Genomic DNA, 20,470 nt, shown 5'->3' with positions numbered 1-20,470 from the left:
TTCTTTATATATTCTGCTCATAGGTTATATGCATTGGAAATCCGATCTGTTTAAGGACTACTTTTCATTTTAATGATATCATTTAAAGTTCTAAATTTTGATGGAATCTCATTTATCAATTTTTTTCTTTTATACATCATGTTTTTTGTATCCTAGGTAGTTCTTGCCTACCCTGAATTCATAAATATTTTCCCTTATAATTTCTCCTTAAAGTTTTATACTTTTAGACGTTCTTATTTAGGTTCATAGATCCCTTCAAGTTATTTTCATGTATGGAAATAAAGGGTTGAGGTTAATTTTTTATATACGGATACCAGGTGTTCTAGTGCCGTTTGCTGAAAACACTATCTCTTCCTCGGCTCTTGAATTGAGTTTATATTCTCTAAAATGCTAATGTTAAATAATCTTTCAAAACTCAGTGGACGATATATGTGTGGTTCTATTTCTAGATTCTCTGTTTTATTCAAATGATCTATATGTCTTTCCATACACCAGCACTCCCTTGATCACTGTAGCTTTAGAAGAAGTCTTAAAATTAGGTACTAAACATCTTCCAACACTGTTTTTGTTTTTGTTTTTAACTTTTCTAGGTCCTTTGTACTCCTACATAACTTTTCAATTTCAATATCCAATTCTTCATTTATAGCAAGTATATACAGACCTGAATTTTTATATATACCTTGTGTTTTCTAATCCTGCTAAATTCAAGTACAAGTTCTAGGGGCTCCTAGAGATTTCTTAGTATTTTCTCTGTAGATGATCATTTCATCTACATATATAGATTTTGCTTCTGCAGTGCCAGCCTATCCTAGTTGTGTCATTTTATTGCCAGACTATTTTGGTGGGGACTAGGTTTCAAAGTTTAATGGACAGATAAAGAGTAAGCATATCTGCCCTTGTTCCCCACCTTAAGGAGAAAGCATTGTATCTTCTCCATTCATATAAGGCATTCTCGCTGGAAGTATGGAGTACATGTCTTTAATCTGTTGAGAAGTTTCTGTTCCACTTCTAGTCTCCTGATAGCTTTTACCATGAACAGCTGTAGAATTTAGTCCAATACTCTTTCTCCAACTAGTGACAGGATCATATAGCTTTTTCCTTTCCTCTGTTAAAATGATGACTTTTGGGGGTGGATCTTCCAATGCTGAACCAACACTGCCATCCCTATAACAAAACCACTTTCTACATACTGCCAGATCTGACTTCTAAGAGTTTGTTTTGTTAAACAAATTTCTACCTATGTTCATACTTTTTTCTTCTATTATCTTTATCCAGTTTTAGGATTAGCACAATGTTGATTTCCTAAAATGAGGGGAGAAGTGTTCTTTCTTTTTTCTGCTTTAAATGTTTGATATAATTTATCAGTTAAAATGTTTATGAGCCTGCTGTTGTCATATAGGTAGGTTTTCAAGCTAGGAATATACTTTCTTTAATAGGTGCTATCCAAATTTTATATTTCCTCCAGAGTTAGTTTCATTAATTTGTCTTCTAAGTTACTTCTTAGAACTTGTCAAATTTATTTCAAAAAAGATTTTTGTAATATACTTTCTATATCCTTTTAAATTCTGTAAAATCTGTGGTAATGTCTCCTAGATCTTAATATTGTAATTTAAAAAATGTATAACTGATATTGTGTAACAGGAAGAAAAGGTCTAAAAGAGCAGGGGAATTGGGAGGGGTAGGGGAAGGGAAAAAAGGGAAAGGAAAAAATATGAGAAGAGGAAAAACATGGAAACAAGGTCTTTGCAAATAGGGAAGGGAGGGCAAGGCAAGGGAAAAAAAATAAGAACCAAGATACTCATGTAATGGTACAAGATCCCAATGATGAATGTAACTGTATTTTATACCTAAAATGTACCAATAAAGTTAATGGGGGAAAAAATGTTAATCAGCCTTGGGTATTTTGTTATAGCAATACAAAACCAACTAAGACATTAAAGTACAAAAAACTTGCCTACCACCATTTAGTGAGAGTTTATCATGCAGCAGGCAGCATGTTTTACATGTTTTCTCATAACACCTTTGCCAAATTCAGTGAGCAAGACATTATTACCCTAATTTTACAGCGGAGAAAACATAAGCTCAGAAAGATTAAATAAAGAAACTAAGTTCACATACCACTGCAAATGCCCATGCTGGGCTTTCTGCAGATTCAGGGCAGTCTATGATCCCATTCTGCTTCCTTTACTATAAAACTAATTCACCTCTTCAATAGCAGCAAACAGCAACACCCCACGGACACGTTATAGAAGGCTCTAGGGTGCAGTTAATGATTTAAAAACAAACCTGGACTACAAAGATAAAGATAATAAAATTTTGTGAAAGAAGTTGTACTTTTATAATAAAACATATAGTCATCCATATACAATCATTCTGACACTGTTATAGCCAAACCAAGAGTAAAACATGAGAAGGAAAAAGCATGCCCTACTGACCCTAGCGTGAGCCTCCCTAAGGTCAGGCTATGGACCAGAACAGTCCCTGACTTCCTCACTGGGCCTCATGCTGCCCAGCCTCATGTAGTCCTGCAGATCTGGACATTATATAAGAAAAATCTATGTGCAAAATAAATAAATCTATAGAAGAAAGGTACTCTTATTTCTTGATCACAATTTCTGGGCATGGGAGGAGTCATTTGAGAGCCATTTCATAAGCCCAACAGAGAAAACTTTAATCATCTCAAACAGCTGAGTCCAGCAAGTCCCAGAGCAGCAGAAAAAGTCATGATAACCCTTTTGGAGGTCCTTTCCTCTGAATCATCACAGTGGTGGACCAACATCTTGGTTAACACCCAGCCATAATAAAAGAGACAGGATCTATGAGCAAGAGTTTCCAGAAGGGCCAGTCTCTCTTCACAGAAAGGGAAACAGTCCAAACCAGTCAGCCACTTGTTTGGCTTAGAATAGGCTGAGAGAGGCAAGGCTGTGAATGCCCACCAGGAGACATCACCTCCTTACTCAACTTTTCAAGCAGAGACACAGGAGAAGAGGAGAAAGGCCAATCCTCACACATGGTGTGCAATGATGTTTGGTCACCTGTTGAGCCCGGCCTTCTTTCAACAGTCCATTATACCTTCTTGCCCAAACTCATCTAGTGGTCTCTCCACCAGACACTGCATAAGAAAACACCTGCTTTTACCTTTCTGAGATGGGAGGTGGCAATTTTTGTTACTAGGAATGGAGGTTAAAGGAGAATATAGCATTTCAATGTCTGAAATTCCCTGATTCAGATCAGACACATGGATAACTGAAGTTTCCTTTTATTTATTAATTCTATATTTTGAGCTCAAAGATCTAAAATTAGATTATACATGAATAAGAATTTATTTCATGATAACTACTAAAACTTCCAAATTTTACACCCCTGCTTAAACTGTTTTAATCAGGATAGTAATCCTAACCTTAATTTTTCATGCCTATAATTTGCAGCAATCTTACTTTATCAGTAATATAAAATAAATAGGTTTTCCTTAAGGGAAAAATTTCAAATTAAAAGCTTTCCTAAGTATTCCGCAATCACTCTGAGCGCTATCTTGACACAGGGATGTCTTTAGGGGAAGGGTGTGCTTAGGCTCTCACTGTACTTAAAAATTAGCATTGTCGCTATGGAAGCAGCTCTAAATTTTGACTGTTTTTCCTTAGCTAGCAAAGGCCATATTCTTTATATGAAGCTTTTCTTTTCACTGAGAAGGGTTCTGACAGTAATCCGCCTAGTTTGTAGCATGCCTTGCCTTCCCTAGGCAGTCACCCTTCCCTTTCACTGCTCACACACTGTTGAGCCAAAAACAAGAGGACAAAGCATAAATGAACTGGATCTCTCTCTCTCTCTCTCTCTCTCTCACACACACACACACACACACACACACATTCATTCATTCATTCCATCATTCACTCTTTGAAGGAATCATACACAAGGTCCATTCAGGTCCTTGTCACTAGCTAACTGGCCTAATTCCCATCTCAAGTTTCCAGATCTTTCATTGGCAACCATCAATCAAAATCATCAAGTTGGGCCGGGGATTTAGCTCAGTGGTTCCGCTGCCTGCCTCACAAGCACAAGGACCCGAGTTCGATCCCCGGTAACAAACAAACAAACAAACAAACAAACAAACAAATAAATAAATAAATAAAAATGAGCCAATGAAATGGGTGAAATTAATTTTTTAAAAAAATCATCAAGTTAAGTGTGCCCAATTTTTATTTTAAAATGGAAGCTTCAGAAATTTCACATAAAAGCACACTGGCCTTTCCAAGTGGTCATCTTTAGAATCTAGCACTTCCTCCAGGAACACATGAAAAGGGGACCAAGCTTGCATAGGTTTGAAACTGGTCCTGCTGAACAGCATTCAGAGCCATGTCCCATTCCAGTAGCTCGGGTGCAGCAAACTGTCATTCTTAGAAAATGTATTTGAAGCTGGGAAACAACCAATAAGCACTCAGAGCCAAGATAGCAAAATAAGGAAGGCAATCATGCTGTGTAATGCCGTTGTTCATAAAAATGGGGTATAACCACTAAGTAATGAAACTGGTTTTCTCATTGAGGATCATACCTACTTCTGAAAGGAAATTCAAAGGAAGAGTTCTAAAACTGTTTCATGGTGAATATGCTTGGTTTTTGTTCGTTTGCATGCAATGGCAAGATCTTTGGATTTAGTACAAAAATCACCAAAGCTACTTTGAAGACATCCCATTCAGACACATGTGCATATACATAATAAATAAAATTAAATTGACTTCTGCTATCTGCCTCACAATCTAACATTTTAATTACTTTTCAGAAAACTTCACTTTTTCCACTGTCATTCTCTTAAGTTAAAACATCTACTATAATGAAAACAAAATATTAAAATATATGATTCCTTCAAGAAACAAATGATCGGGCCAGGGATTTAGCTCAGTGGTTCTGGCGCCTGCCTAGCAAGTGCAAGGTCCCGAGTTCGATCCCCGTTACCCATAAAAAAAAAAAGAAAAGAAACAAATGATCTAATAAATTTAAAAAAGGTCTTATGTAACATCTTAGAATTAAAGTCGCTTTAGAGGGCCTTCATCCAAAAAAATATTTATTGAGCAAATACTGAGAGAGAGAGAGAGAGACAGAGAGAGAGAGAGAGAGAGCATGCGAGTGCTAGGAGCAATCACCTTTCAATAAACCATATCTGTAGGAAGACACTTTTGCTCCTATGAAAATATAGTTTATTCCTGGCAATCTGTGTGGTCTGGAACTGTTATTTATATGTTATCTAAGTTGTTTTACGTTAAAAGAAGAAGGGCTTCCTGTTACAGTAGTCCCCTCTTATCTGCAGTAGACACATTCCAAGGCCCCCAGAAGATCCCTAAAACCATGACTAGTACTTACATTAGTCCATTTTCTATTACTATAACAACTTAGCTAAGGCTAGGTACTTCATAAAGAAAATAATATTATTTAGCTCACAGCTCTGGAGGCCGAAGAGCATGAGGCTTTGCCTTGCCAAGGACCCCACTGGCTGCCACACAACACGAGGAAGCAAAAAGGAGAGCAGCCCAAGTGCAGAAGGGGTCGAGCACTTAAGGTGGTATCACTTTCACTAGAGCCAACTAGCCTGCAAGGCCAGCATTAATGCCTTCCAAGGGCAATTCCCTAACAACCTAGTCATCTTCCAGTAGACCCCACCTCTTAGAGGTTCTACCACCTTAATACTGTCATACTGGGGAGCCAAGTTCTACCATATGAACCTTTGAGGCCAAACAAAATCCAAACTATAGAGTAGCAAACCCTATAAAGACTATGTTTCTTCGTATACATACATACATCTGATAAAGTTTAATTTATAAATTAAACATAATAAATATTTAACAATAGCTAATGACAGAAAAATTGTAACAATATATTGAATAAATGATTATGTGACAAGTAAAAGTCTGGGTTTCTCTCTTTTCATTTTTATGGTACCAGAGATTGAACCCAGGGCTTTCACACTGAACTATATCATTGTTATTATTATTTGGGACAGAGTCTTGCTAAATTGCTAATGCTCGGCTGAAACTTTCAATCCTCATGCCTCAGCCTCCCACAATGCTGGGATTAGAGGACTGGGCCACCACACCCAGCTTTTATCTTTCAAATTATTTTCTTGAACTTTCCCCTCTTCACTTAAAGGAAGCATTTTCACAGCTTCTTTTCAGCATATCCAATTGCACGTACAGCATTACTACTCTATTACTTTGGCACTATTACTGAGCACAATAAAGTTACATAAACAAGTACAGCAATATCATAATTATCATTCTGGTAATAGACATTACTACTCTATTACTTTGGCACTATTATTGAGCACAATACAGTTACATAAACAAGTACAGCAATATCACAATTATCATTCTGGTAATAGACACAACCACTAAATGATTAACTGGTGGATACAGTATACAGCTTGGACACAATGGACAGAGGGATGATTCACAACCCCAGACAAGATGGAACAGAATGGTGCAACATTTCATCACACTAACCAGAATAGCTCACAATTTAAAACTTAAGAGTTATTTATTTCTAAAATTATACATTTAATATATTTGGACCACAGTTGATCACGGGTAACTAAAACCATGTATGAGGAGAGAGTACTGTATATTCCTGAAGAGAAGACTTAGGAATGACCTTCCTATATTTTATCGCACTGAGAAAGTTTCTTTCTCAATGGTGGACTCAACATGTCTGTCCTGTGGTAGCTCAGGTGACACCATAAGTATCAAAAGCCCTTGGACAGGTAAATTCACCTTCTTGAAATAATCAGCACTACAGGAGAAAGATGAGCTCTAAATCTCTCTTTCTCATTTGAAGTCAATGGGCAGGGAGTGGGCACGACTATTTTTTCAAGATACAGTACTTGGAAGTGAGATACCTAAAAATGGAGCCAGTTACTTTTAACTTTACTGATCTCCACTCCATGATACCTGCGATATTTTCTCTTCTGTTTCATTTTCATAATCTATTAAGGTGACTTCATGACTTGTTAATGGGTCACCTCCTACAGTTTGGAAAGCACTGACCCTGCCATGTGTTTCTCATCATGTGGGCCACGGACCACCCCCATCAGAACAGAACATGCAAGACAGGAACACTCCTGGGCTTATCTCAGACCTCCTGCAACAGAACAGCTGCTAGTGAAGCCCAGAAACTGTCATTTCCATAAGCTGCCTAGGTGGTTCTGATTGTTCTAAAATCTGAAAACAAGTTTAGACCATCGTTATCTAGTCATGAGTCACAAGAAAAGTAAGTCCAAGAAGGCTAGGTGACTTATCAAGGTCACACTTCTAATAGACAGGAAAGCCAACAGTAGGATCTTTGCCTCTTGCCTTCCTGGTTAGTATTCTTTAATCACATAAAGCTCTTTTGAATACCCATGTCCATCTCTAATCCAGGATCCTACACTTTACTTAACGACCATGGTTCAATGCCTAGAACGGTGCCAGGTCCCGGGGGAGTCAGAAAGAACCATATGAATGTACGCCCTACCATTTCTAAAATAAAAACAAGATAGGAGGGCCCCTCCCTCCACACAATCGGCCAATTCAACTCTTCTGGTTAGTCCAGTGTCAGGTTTTAGGAGGGTAGGAAAAGATACTCTGCAATTCTCACATCACATTGTTCAAGAAGTACTGACTTCCTTCACATGCACCTCTGAGCTAACAAAACAAATTATCTCAAGGGCTAAAAAATGAGATAATAGAAGCATAGGTGCCTTGCTTCCCTGCCACACAGAGGGATGGAGAAAACATTACATCACTGATTCAAAGACAGGCAAACACATACATATTCCCAGATGCAAACTGTAGCACACTTCTCTCTCTTAAGGACCCATATTCTATTTCTTTGAGGGTGTACTTTTAAATTTCTGCCTAATAAATCCCTTTATGCTTCTTTAAAATGGCCAAAAGAATCAATAAATTAGGAATCAGAATCATCAGTTTTAGTTACTGAATCATAAAACCTGCAAATAGTTTTCCAAGATTTTAACAAAGGAACAATCTTAACAAAAAGCAAGTCACTTACCGAGTGTGGTGGACAGGCCTGTAATCCTAACACGTGGGAGGCTGAGGCAGGAGGTGGCCAGTTTGAGGCCAGCCTGGATCGTCTAGAAAGATTTTGTCTCAAAGGAAAGAAAAAAAAAAGGAAGCAAGAAGGGAGGAAGGAAGGAAGGAAGGAGGAAAGGAAGGAGAGAGGGAAAGAATGTAAGCAAGTCAATGTGGGGTGCTAAACAAAGCTATATGTAAGAAAATAAAATTAGATCATGAACTTGGAAGATTTATTGCCAAATCCACAGTTTGGGCAGACTTTCTGATTTTGCCTTTCTGATACCATTTTTCTACCAGGAGAACGCTTCCATTTGGTTCAGGTTTACATGACCAAGCTTTAGTGTTCACAGACACAGTAATTCCCACTAAGTGCAGTGCTCAATGAGGATTCTGCTGAATAATGTTTGTCGTCGCTTCCAGAGGCAGCCCAAAGGCAGTTTTCCAAGGGCCTAATCAAATTAATTCAATATGTGCTTAGGGATATGGGGACACTGCACTTCTCCAGTTACATATTCTACTGCAAAGGCCCTTGAGTTTCCATCAGCATCGTGCTATTTAGAAATCACACAGGGGTACAGAGTGGTGCCTTGGATTTACTTATAGGAAGGAGGTGGCCCATGCAGTGTGTTAGTGAAGGATATATGTTTCAGGAAAACATGCAAATCTGAGGCAGAATAACCTCTCCTTGTTCCTCTTCTCTGGCTTTGAGATTCCTCCTTCCTTCCTTCTTTTCCTTTCAACTTTCTTGTCACAGTAAAAATGGAAAAACAGTCCTGAAGATGCCCCAGCTATACACATGGCCACATTTTCAGTGGTAAAGATACCTTTCTACGAGGCTCTAGGAGTAAGGGCAAAGGTAGCATGCCCTGCCACTTCGTTTCTTATATCTCTCTCGGGAACACACACACACACAGAGCCCACTGTGTCCCCTAACTCAACGCCTCAGGTTACTGGGTACTTTTCAGACTCCCCCAGCACGGTCAGGTCTGACCACAGACACCTCAGAGGTTTGCTGCCATGCTCTGGAGCTGATCAAAACAAGAAAGAAATATTCCAGAGATTTAAAACACATCAATGAACCTAAAAAACCAACTCTGGCATCATTAACATGTTACTACAAGAAATATCTGCTAATCCAAAGCAACCACTCACTCCCTTATTTCAGTCATTCTTAATACCTTAAGATTTAGTTAGAATAAACTAGAATTGAGTACAAATACACTACATAATTTTTATGGAGATGTAAGGATAAGCTCTACCTCTGGAATTTGATGACAAATATTCATGTCTTAAGAATTTCTTGCACATACATGTTGTCGTGTATGTGCATACATATACATCGCAACATACACAGAGAGCCCTCCATCACTCCCTCCTTTTTCTTCTTAAGAAATGTACAAGGTGCTCACAGGAGACCCTGCAGGATGCCCCCCTCAACACGAGTCCACCAAGCATATGATGACAGAAAGAGCAGCACAGATTAGATCTCTTCCTCTTGCCCTGGGGGGTCTTAGGTTGACTGTATCCTGAGAGTTAATTCCTCTAGCTGTGTAAACTGTGGTATCCTGCATTGCTCCCTGCCTGCACTCACGAATCGAATGATTTCTAGAAAGGTTTGGGAAGACATGCATGTTTTCTCCACCAAAGTTAAACTGTCAATACTCAGTGTCCCCTCACAATGAGAAATTTTCCCTGTAGGAATAGCAGGAACATCTGCACTGATCCAAAGCAATGATATATTTTTGTCTCATAGTTGAATCTTGCAAGTGATAGTGTTTCTTTCTTTTATATGGCTACAGGGAATCTCAGGGCCAGATTTACAGACCACTTTTAATATCAACAGGCAGGACTTCACAGACTGGATATTAACATTCTGGAATTAACATTCTTCTGGTTTCATGTGTTTGATCTGTATGTCATTTTTGTTTTGATTTCTTCATTTTATTATTACTGTGTTTCCTTAAGAATCAAGCAAATAAAGAAGTACCTAGATTTTGCTTACCCTCCTTACACTCTTCCTAAGGGATGCCTACCACCTGTGAGGTCATTTTCAAACATGGAAACATGAGCCAGGGATTTAGCTCAGTGGTTCCGGTGCCTGCCTCACAAGCGCAAGGTCCTGAGTTTGATCTCCAGTACCAAAAAACAAAACAAAAAAAAGAGTGGGATGAGCCAGACTTGATGGCACATGCCTGTAATCTCAGCACTCTGAGAGGCTGAGGCAGGAGGATGTCAAGTTTGAGCCCAACCTGTCTCAAAAAGAAAGAAAGAAAAAGGAAAAAAAAAAAAAGGAGGGTGGTAATGCCATCTTCCATTCAAGTAGTAATTAAACCTGGCTTCATCATTTCCTAAGAAAATCTTTGTTTTATTTAACAGTAATATTTTTTAAATCTGGGCTATGGAGGTAGAATAACTAAAAACAAGAAAAATATAAAACCACCCAATATTAGCATCTTCAATATAGAATCCATCATATAAAAAAAGCTATCTGTACTTCTACAATAAAGGCAAAAGTAGATTGCAAAATCTTTTCCTTCTAGTTTCTCTGCAGTTTTACTGGACAATGAATAGTTCAATCAAAAAATTTCAAAATATACAATCACCTCGCACAATTTTAGGTATCCTAGCCATAGTATTAATACCAGGAGATGATCAAATAAGTTTCATATCTCACAGAAGAACTCTGTGAGGCAAATTGGTGGACTGAAGCTAACTTTCAGCTTATGACAAAAGAAAGAGAAGTTGAAAGCCTCTGAAGGAATGCACACACCAATACTCTTTAATTATGATGGCTTAAGGAAAAGACAGCACTCCCCACACCCTAATTTGAAAGTAGCATGGAAAGCTGTCAGTTGCCATGCGTTACTGCAAAGAATAAATAAATATTCTTGTTTCGCAAGTCATTAATAAGGGAGTAGCATCCTCCAGTTCACTGGCAGAAGAGCTCACTGGGGACTTGAAAAGCCAGCAGGTTTTCCAAGCCCATTTAAAAGCTAAAACCTGGAAACTAGATGCAACCTCAAAGACTCTTGCATTTCACCACAAACTTTCTCTTAAGTCACATTTAAACAAATATTAGCAGTAAACAGAAAATCAATGAGGCATTTTCTACAAACTGGAAGTTTTAATTTAAATCATCTATTTAGGATTTTAGAACTGCCCAAGAGAAGCAACTCTATTTGATACAGAGATATAGGGGGGAAATATTTTTGGCAAATTAACCTTCCATTATACCTAATAAAATAAATGCAAAGAATAAATTAGAAGAAAAATCTGAAAACTGACTACAGGTTCTTGTGTAATATCAACCTCTCCATATAAAATCCACTGTAATTCATTTTATTTTACAGCAATATGTCCATTTGGAAGCCAACAGGCTGTCACTATTATTTCAATACTAAACCATCAGTGATATTTCTTGTGCTATTACAAATTTGATCAAATCATCCAAAATCTTCAATAGTATAAAAGCATAAAATTGAAGATATTGATCCCCCCCCCAAAAAACCTGTATTTCAACATAAGCCTCCCCAGATAAATTCTAACTTCTTGAAACTTCTTCACCTATACAATTATCAGGACAGTGTTTCCAAAGCCATATTTTCTAGACAAACTACCCATAGATCTTTTATCTAACACAGTTTTTTTAAATAACCAGAACAATAAATTTTTAAGAAGAACTTTGCAGTATACTATACTATATTTTAAAATTTCAGATCAAATACTTTAATCCATATTGAAAAAATAAATTTCCTATTGTCCCTATACCTTCTTTACCATAAAACACATCTCATATATCTCTTCTATTTCTCATAAGCTTGTCAATTTTTCATACTTTATCCTTATTCTGCTATATTTCTTTGCCTGATACTACACAAATTTATATAAATGTTTTGATTTTTTTCTGCTAATAGTACTCTGCAGTGCTGAAAGAGCATAAATAAGAGCAAGGCCAACCGAGGGTATAGCTTACAGAGAAGGGAAATGAAACAATGAATACTCAGAGCCCCTGGAGCTACCACAACACTAAATTCAATTTACCATGCATCTGTTGCAGTTGTCCAGGCCCACCGTGTACCAAGCACCATGCCAGGAAGAAGATGGGCTACAAAGATGGGGTACACCACGTAGACCAAAGTCCTCTCTGTCAGCTGTCACTAAGTGTTCTGTAAGGAGCTCATAATTCATGACCGAGTTCTACCACTTAGTGAAGATCATTTTCTTACTTCTTTTTCCTGTTTTAATTCACCAAGATCTACTATGACTCTCTATCCTAATTGGATACCTGAAAGAGCACGTGTATTAAAAATCCACATGGAGGTCATGTTCTGCAGACTTCTCTTCCCTTCCCTCAAGCCTACATTACGCACCCCACAAACATTCCATCGCTACCTCATTTCATTTACCTCCTCCCCAATTAATTACGAGGTGATTTCTTTCTACAAAAGGTAAAGATCATAATCAAATGCAATGTAAGAAGAATCTACTCATTGAAAAGAACAAACAGCTGGTTTCTGTGTTCTTCAGCTGTGATTCATTTGGACCAAGAAGAAACCATGACAAGATCCCACCCTATGTTAGCCAACTGCTGGCCAAGGCCATCCCAACACTACAAAACATGCCACAGGAAACTTTCTTTGAACACCGAGCAAGAATGAAAACAAAAAGTGCTAAACAGAATATGTAGTATTGGAAACTACCCATCTTTCATCTTCTTAGCTTGAAATAACTCTTGGCAGCCTCCTATAGAAACAATGCTGAGATCGAAACCCATTAGGTCACTATAATAATGGCCATGTGATTGAGGCACTGTCTTTGTTCTAAACTTTTCTGATGGTGTACTGTTAGAATTAAATAAAAGGACCCTAATTTGCCATTTTGGTTATGCATGAGACTTCATCAGATTGGGATGCAGGAGAAAAGGTGGTGAAATCTGACCAGTCTTACAACTGCTTTTTTAAATGTCAGACTATCCCCAGTAGATGGTAGTCTTCAGGAGGACAGGCCTTCACAGTCTACCCTGTGAGCAGCAGCTTGGTAACTATTCCCATTTCCAAGTGCTTATGCAGGATTCCTCCCTCTAACACAGACAAAAATTCTTCCTTGATAATAAGCATTTTAATTTAGAGATCAATTTTGCAAAGCTCCAAGTCCTAGCAAATGACCCAAATAACAATCCTTTGTTGATCTGGATTCAATATAACGAATGGTGAATAAACAAAAAATCAAGGCATTAAAAAGTCCAGCAGAGCAGTGATTTCTCACTGACAGGCCCCAGTGACAGGTACAAAAGTCTCTTTGGGGGCAGGGTTCGCCCATTAACACAGACCTTCCAAGCCCTGGGCTGCTGCGGCAGAATCAACTCACTCACCTTTTCTGTTCATTCGGCTGTCAGGTTAATGAACAGTAATGTTTCCTTTCAGGCTTTATATCTGATTTGCAAATAAACCACCACCAACAAAAATAAACTATTCCCCACTGTGATGTAATAATAATACTTACACACTTTCCAGTTTTAATAGAGCAATTTTAATGTTTTACCAAGTGTACTGAGTCATCTACCTACTCAGCAAGGAAATACTGTACTGAATTGCTACCATTTCTAGTTAGGACACTTTTCTCATTCTTAGCTGCCTAATCTCAGTATTACTGAGTTATTAATTCTCCAACTGCTCTGTCGTGTGTCAGCCATCTGAAGTAACAAAGTTAGAGGTTAGGTTAACAAAAACTAAAAATAAAAACCCAGACTCCCTATGCCCACCAGCAGTTTCTAACCTCTGACAGTGGAAGGTAATGGGTCTCTTCTTCAACTGATACACATTCACCCATGTATGATGAGATTGTATGCCCAGGCAGTACTAAAAATCAGACCCTGAGGTTTCTCCAGACTGCTCCTTGTTTATCATTGACTATTATGCAACCAAGATATCTTTTATTTCAGAGTATTTTTATTCTTGATAAAAAGAAGAATGAATAGCTATGTTAAATATAATGTTCATCTGACATCCCGTTAACCAGGAAAGATTTGCTAGCGATCTGTTACATTTCCTTAAATGCCCCTGTAACTTTGTCCTTCATTCCTACAATAGGCATGGTGCATCAAAGGTAAACAGGTAAGAGATTAAAGCTACCAAAATAACCCAAGACAAATGCTGGCATGGGTGTGGGGAGAAAGGAACCCTTCTTCATTGTTGGTGGGAGTGAAGACTGGTGCAACCACTGTGGAAATCAGTATGGAGATACCTCAAAGATCTAGGACTAGAGGTCCCATTTGACCCAGCTATTCCCCTACTGGGTATCTTCCCCAAAGAATTAAAAGAATCATACCACAGCGATACATGCTCACCCATGTTTATAGTGACACAGTTTGTAATAGCTAAAGCTTGGAAACAGCCCAAGTGCCCATCAACTGGAAACTGGATAAAGAAGATGTGGTTTTTTTATAAAATGCAGTACTACTCAGCCATAAAGAATGAGAAACTAGAGACATTTATAGCTAAATGGATGTATATTGAGGCCATACTCTAAAGTGAAATAAATAGGACACACGTGTAAATACTGAAGTTTCTCTAGTGTGAGAAACTGAAAGTGTAAATAAGGATTAAAATGATTAAAATGAATAACTGATAATTTGAAATAGGAAAAGGTTCAAAGAGGTAGGGGTGGTGGGAGGGGAAGGGGAAAGGGAAGAAGGGAAAGGAAAAATTATGAGAAAAGGAAAAAATGGAAACAAAGTCTTTGTAAATAGGGAAGGGAGCACAGGGAATGGGGAAAAAATAAGAACGAAGATGCATCATGTAAAGGTACAAGCACCCAATGATAAATGTAAACGTACTATATACCTAAAATGTCCCAATAAAAGAATTAAGCAAAAAAATAAAAAATAAAAAATAACCCAAGACAATGTATGTTATTTGCTTCAGAGGGAAAAGAGTGTTTGTGGATTTCTGGACTAGCACGCACTCATGTGTTTAACAGATGCACACACTGTACTAAGTAGATGGAGCAGAGCTCAGGATGTGACCCATGGGGAAAGTTTCATTTAGCTGAGGAAGAAAACCTTACCTGAGAGATTTTCTGAGTTTTTCAAATTAAATGTTACCAGACAAATGTAGTTGTATATTCATTCAATTATGGGAAATAGCATTTAGGTACCTATTTAATTTTCTCCCAATCATCTCAGATACGTAAAATTGTTATAGCCACAGTTAGTTCCATATCAAAGACTCAACTCCTTAGAGAGATGGGGGGGCAATCAAAAGGACAAAACCCATTTACTGTGATGAAGGCATCCAAATTCAGACCAAGTCTTCCACAAGCTTCCCTTTCTCTTCATGTGCAGCAGGCCTATTAAAGCACAATGTAAGGGACAGAGAACAGCTCAAGTCCTTGGAGAGTCTTTTAAAGGTACAATCAGAAAAACCATTCTGGGGTTGGGGATATAGATCAACAGTAGGGCACTTGGTTAAGTATTTTTGAGGCTCTAGGTTCAATCACCAACACTATGCAAAATAAGGAGGAGGAGGAAGAGGAGGGGAAGGGGAGGAGGAGAAGGAGGAGGAGGAGGGGAAAAGAAGGGTGAAGAGGGGGAGGAGCAGGAGGAAGAGGAGGTGGAGGAAAAAATTCAAAATGCGGTTGCCTACATTGTAAGGCTGTCTTGCTGTCTTCAGGATGTATGATTCAAACTATACTATTTGATGATAAATATTAAAGACATTTATCATCAAAGATAATACTTTCTTGCCCTCACTCTAATACCACATTTGTGACTGATATTTAAGATCTAAAGAAGAGTCCCAAAACTGTTAATACATGATCTAAGCAAGCAGTAGAAAACCAAGATGACCCTTCCCCTCCCTGTCTCTTGGTACTTGGGACTGAATTGAAACAAGGGCTTTCACACTGAACTCTATCCCTAGCCCCTTTTGTTTTCTATTTTGAGACACGGTCTTACATAGGCAGGGTTTGAACCTGAGATCCTCCTGCCTCAGTCTAATGAATAGCTGGGATTTCACACCTATGCTCAAGATGAATCTCATATGTGTTTCACTTCTGTATATACTTACTTTATTTCCTTGATAACTGTATGAGTTTGATTCTCCAAATGAAAATTTCATTCATTTTTAATTTGGTTAGTCTGAGATACGATAATTAAAAAAAGTGAAAAATCAAAACACATGTAAGAGATTTTATCTTCACATGGGGCATCACAAAACTTTCTTTTGAGATTATACTATGAGAAGGTATTTAGGTATTTTCCTGGATATTTGAAGTAAAGCAAACTTGGCAGAAACTCAAACATAATGAAAATAGAAGAAATATAAAAACATGGCTTCAGTGTCATTATAACTATCCCACTGGGGCATGGAGAAGCACAAAAAGAAGTCCAGATAAACAGAGACCCATCACTTTCAGTATTATTCTCTCTCTCTCTCTCTCTCTCTCTCTCTCTCTCTCTCTCTCTCTCTCTCTCTCTCTCTCTCTTTTTATGGTACTGGGGATTAACCTTAGGGCCTTGGGGATACTAGACAAGCACTCTACCACTGAGCTACATTCCCGGCTCCTAAAAAAGCTTTTTTACCAAGTTGATTCCCTTAATCAGCAAATCAAACAGCACCTAAAGAAGAGATGGAGTAGATATAGGAGCTTACGCCTGCTCCAATGCTAGAGGGGTACCAATCTAAAAAGGAATGGACAGAGACCGCAAGCAATTCTGCTGTGATTTTGATGTAACTTTTATTAATCACAATTTCTAAGCAAACCAAGTTCCCTAGTAACCAAATGCTCAACTGAATTCTCCTTCCACCCTGTCCACTGCATCAGCTGCATTTTCTTGTGAAAACACCAGTTAGAAGGAAGGGGTAGTAGGAATGGGGGGACTGTGGAGATAGTAACTTCACAGCATAGTAACAATTCCTAGTGCTGAATCTGATTTAAAAACCTGCTAAATAATGACACAGAGGAAACACCAGCAAATAAATCTAATTTGCTGTTACAACTTGAGGTACATAGGTTATCCTTCAAAACCCAAGATACAAAAAAGTGGGGTTTGACAAGCTGGAGAAATAGATACATATTATCTGGGGGCTTGGGTTTGTTTTGGTTTACAGTAGAAGGGATTAAGCCCATGGCCTCACTCTAACAGCCCTTTTTATTTTCTGTGAAGATGGTCTTGAACTTGTGATCCTCTTATTTCCCAAGTAGCTGGGATTGCAGGCCTGCACTATTGTGCCTGGCCATACAAAGAATCTTAATGCAAGAGAAAATGGGCTGCAGAGGTTTTGCACAGGCATACCCAAGAGAGATTCTGGAGTTTAGGGTAATCTTAAGGATGCAAAACAAAGGATTTTAGGATGAGAAAACAAAGATACCCAGACAGGTTTACCACCATTCAATGAACCAAATTCTTTAATGCCAGCAAATACATGGAAGTCAGAGGAGTAGAGAACAACTGCTTATGGTACTAAAGAGAAGAAAACTTAAAACAGAGGTTAAAAATTAAGAAAGCCGGGCATGGTGACTTATACCTGAAATCTCAACTCTTGGAGACTGAGGCAGGAGGATTGTGTGTTCAAGACCAGCTGGGCTACATAGTGAGTTAAAGGCCACCCTGAAGAACATGGCAAGATCTTATATCATAGTCATTATGTGCTACACACATGTACTAATGAAAACTAAAAAATGAATAAGAAAAAAATCACTTAGAAAGTCAGATGTGGTGCCATACACATTTAGGCATTGTGAAGAATTGTACTAATATAGTCAAAGATTTCCCTCCCTGAAACGTTAGGAGAAGAGTAGAAATAAAAACTTCCAGGGGAAGAAAAAAAAAAAAAAAAAAAACTTCCAAGGATTGACAAAAGGATAGGGCCGGGGATTTAGCTCAGTGGTTTCCCGCCTGCTTCGAAAGCGCAAGGTCCTGAGTTCGATCCCTGGTACCAAAAAAAAGAATGCTGCCATTGACAAAAGGATAGATCAGTACCTGAAGTTCTTAATAAGATACAGTACTTGGGAACAGAAATTTTGACTATACCCTGTGGGGCCAGATAAACCTGGATTAGCTCAGTGATACAGCACTGTTGTAGCATACGTAAGTTCCTGGGTTCAATTCCCAGTGCCAAATTTTTAAAAAGAGACAAAAAATGGACAGGAAAAAACCTCCATTGAAATCATATCATGTATTTCTTGTATGACTCTGGACAAGCTGCTTACCCTCTCTAAGTATCATCAGTTTATTAATCTGTAAAAGGAAGACCAGATCTACCTCTTCATGAAACTGTTTTTCAGATTAAATGCGTTAATGTACATGTTACATCTGGCACATAATTATACTTAATAAAAGCGTGCTTCAAAAATATCTTTTTGGGGACTGGCGATTTAGCTTGGTGGCACCGTACCTGCCTTGTAAGCAAGCACAAGGTATTGAGTTTGATCCCCAGTACCACAAAAAAAAAAAAAAAAGAATCTTTCTGAATAAAATATAAAATTGGCCAAGATGATATTTTGCACAATTAGTACCAATAAAATTACTACTGGCAAAGGGTCAAGGACACTACTTGTAGTTGTTCTGGGTGATGTAACAGTCAATGCTATGTGTACACTATACAATAATGTGTTTCTTGCTGTTTGACTCAACTTTAAAAGCAAATTTCTGCCTTCAATATTTCATATAACAACTAAAAATGCATTGCCACCAAAAAAGAAACAAAAAGAGCCAAGTATCTCCTGACAGGAATTTTTCTCAAACATTAATTTAATTGAGTTTTGGTTAGTTTATGCCTATGTCTGGATTTTTGTTACTGCTGGCTTTCTTTTGTTATGAAATAACTACAGATACACACTTTAGTATATAAAAGCAAAACGAACATTTATGTACCTACCTACAGATCATCACAAGCACTCTTGAAGTTTTGTATGCATCCCAAGTACAACTTAGCCTTCAATGTAGAAGTATAAACTATCCTCTTGCATTTTAATCATTCCCTTGCTTCTTTGAATAGTATTCCCACATATGAATGAATCTACCCTTAAACAATATATTGCTTCAATGCAGTGTTCGATCTTGCTTTTCCAGTCAGCATTAGGCTTTCCACTCCACATTATGAAACTCAAAAACATAATGCGGAGTGGAAAAGCAAGGTAAAAGAGTAACACAGTATGACACACACACTTGTAGGTCATCCCTCACTACTGTTCAGTATGAATGTACCACAATTTCCTTGTTCAATAGTCTGGTGATAGACATATAGGCTGCTCCAAGTGTTTCACTACTATGAAGTGTTTTATGGACTCTTACATGTAAGAGTTTCTCTAATGTAGCGCTTCCCAGCCTTTGCACAACCCAACTTATATAAAAATGGTAATACTGGCATTACAAACTGAAGCTAAGCAAAACTGCTCCCTCTCCAGCCTCAGTACCTGCCCTAGTAAGACCTTGCTTTCCTAACCTTATGGCTAAGGGAATTGGGAGACCATTTTACAAGGTATTCCAAACCTCTTTCCAAAATCTTTGTACCAATTTATAGTGCCCTCAGTGGTATATGCATATTCCCTTGTTCCATGTCCTTGCCAAGCATTTGATATAAACAAATCTGCCAATCTGGTAGATGTGGCACAGCATCTCACCATGAAAGGTTTTAGTATTAAAAGATATTATTCAGGGCCAGGGATTTAGCTCAGTGGTTCTGCTGCCTGCCTTGCAACCCCAATGTCCTGAGTTCAATCCTTGGTACCAAAAAAAAAAAAAAAAAAGATATTATTCATTTTTTGTAATTAAAACAGTAGGGTAGTGAACCATGAAGGGACAGAATTAAATAGAAAAGGTAGAAATACAGGAAATACAGCTGACTACTTATGGAAATTAATTCTTTAATGGTGACTCATCTCAAATTAGTGGGTAAAGACAGACTGCAATACTCACATAACTTACGTGGCAGAAAGAAAAAAATGGACTCATTCCCCATACTACACATCAAAATAAGTTCATAGATTTAATTTTGTTAATGATAAAAGCACATAAATACTAAAAGAAAGTATGAATGACTCTACCTCCACATAACTATGTTCTCCAGAAAGACGGTCACTATGTATACATGGCGAATGAAAATTTAAGATGCAGCTAATATGACTGAAGAACTGAACATCATTTTATTTAACCTAACTGAAAGTGAAACTGAAAAACTGATACTCAATTCAGTTATTAGAAAACTTTCAAGTCACTTGGAACAACTTGGTTGTGTGAATTTACTTTTTGCATCTGTATGACGGTGATATTTAAATACAAATCAAATATTTACAAGAAAAAGTTTAGTGACCAAATTGAGATGTGTTAAAAGCTCTTTAAAATATAGTATGAAAAAAAGAACACAAAATATCTCCACAATTTTACATGACTGTTTATTAAAACAATATTT

At 37.8% G+C, this 20,470-nt stretch overlaps 1 protein-coding gene across 3 annotated transcripts in view; it reads right to left on the bottom strand.

Annotated features, from left to right (window-relative positions):
- CUNH1orf21 (chromosome unknown C1orf21 homolog) overlaps positions 1 to 20,470 on the bottom strand; it is a 246,604-nt gene that overhangs the window by 212,813 nt on the left and 13,321 nt on the right. Inside the window, exon 2 of one of the 3 annotated variants that reach the window (XM_087194431.1) lies at positions 8,035 to 8,131. The exons of the other annotated variants lie outside the window; for them this stretch is intronic. The gene's annotated coding sequence lies outside the window, so the exon portion shown is untranslated. The remainder of the gene's footprint in view (positions 1 to 8,034; positions 8,132 to 20,470) is intronic. 3 annotated transcript variants of the gene reach the window in all.

Source organism: Heterocephalus glaber, unplaced genomic scaffold, assembly GCF_053883595.1.
Source record: "Heterocephalus glaber isolate CG9 unplaced genomic scaffold, H.glaber_assembly_v1.0 deba00001600, whole genome shotgun sequence".
Taxonomy (NCBI): Eukaryota; Metazoa; Chordata; class Mammalia; order Rodentia; family Bathyergidae; genus Heterocephalus; species Heterocephalus glaber.
Note: the sequence above shows the minus strand (reverse complement) of the source record. Positions and strands in the feature narration are given on the sequence as shown.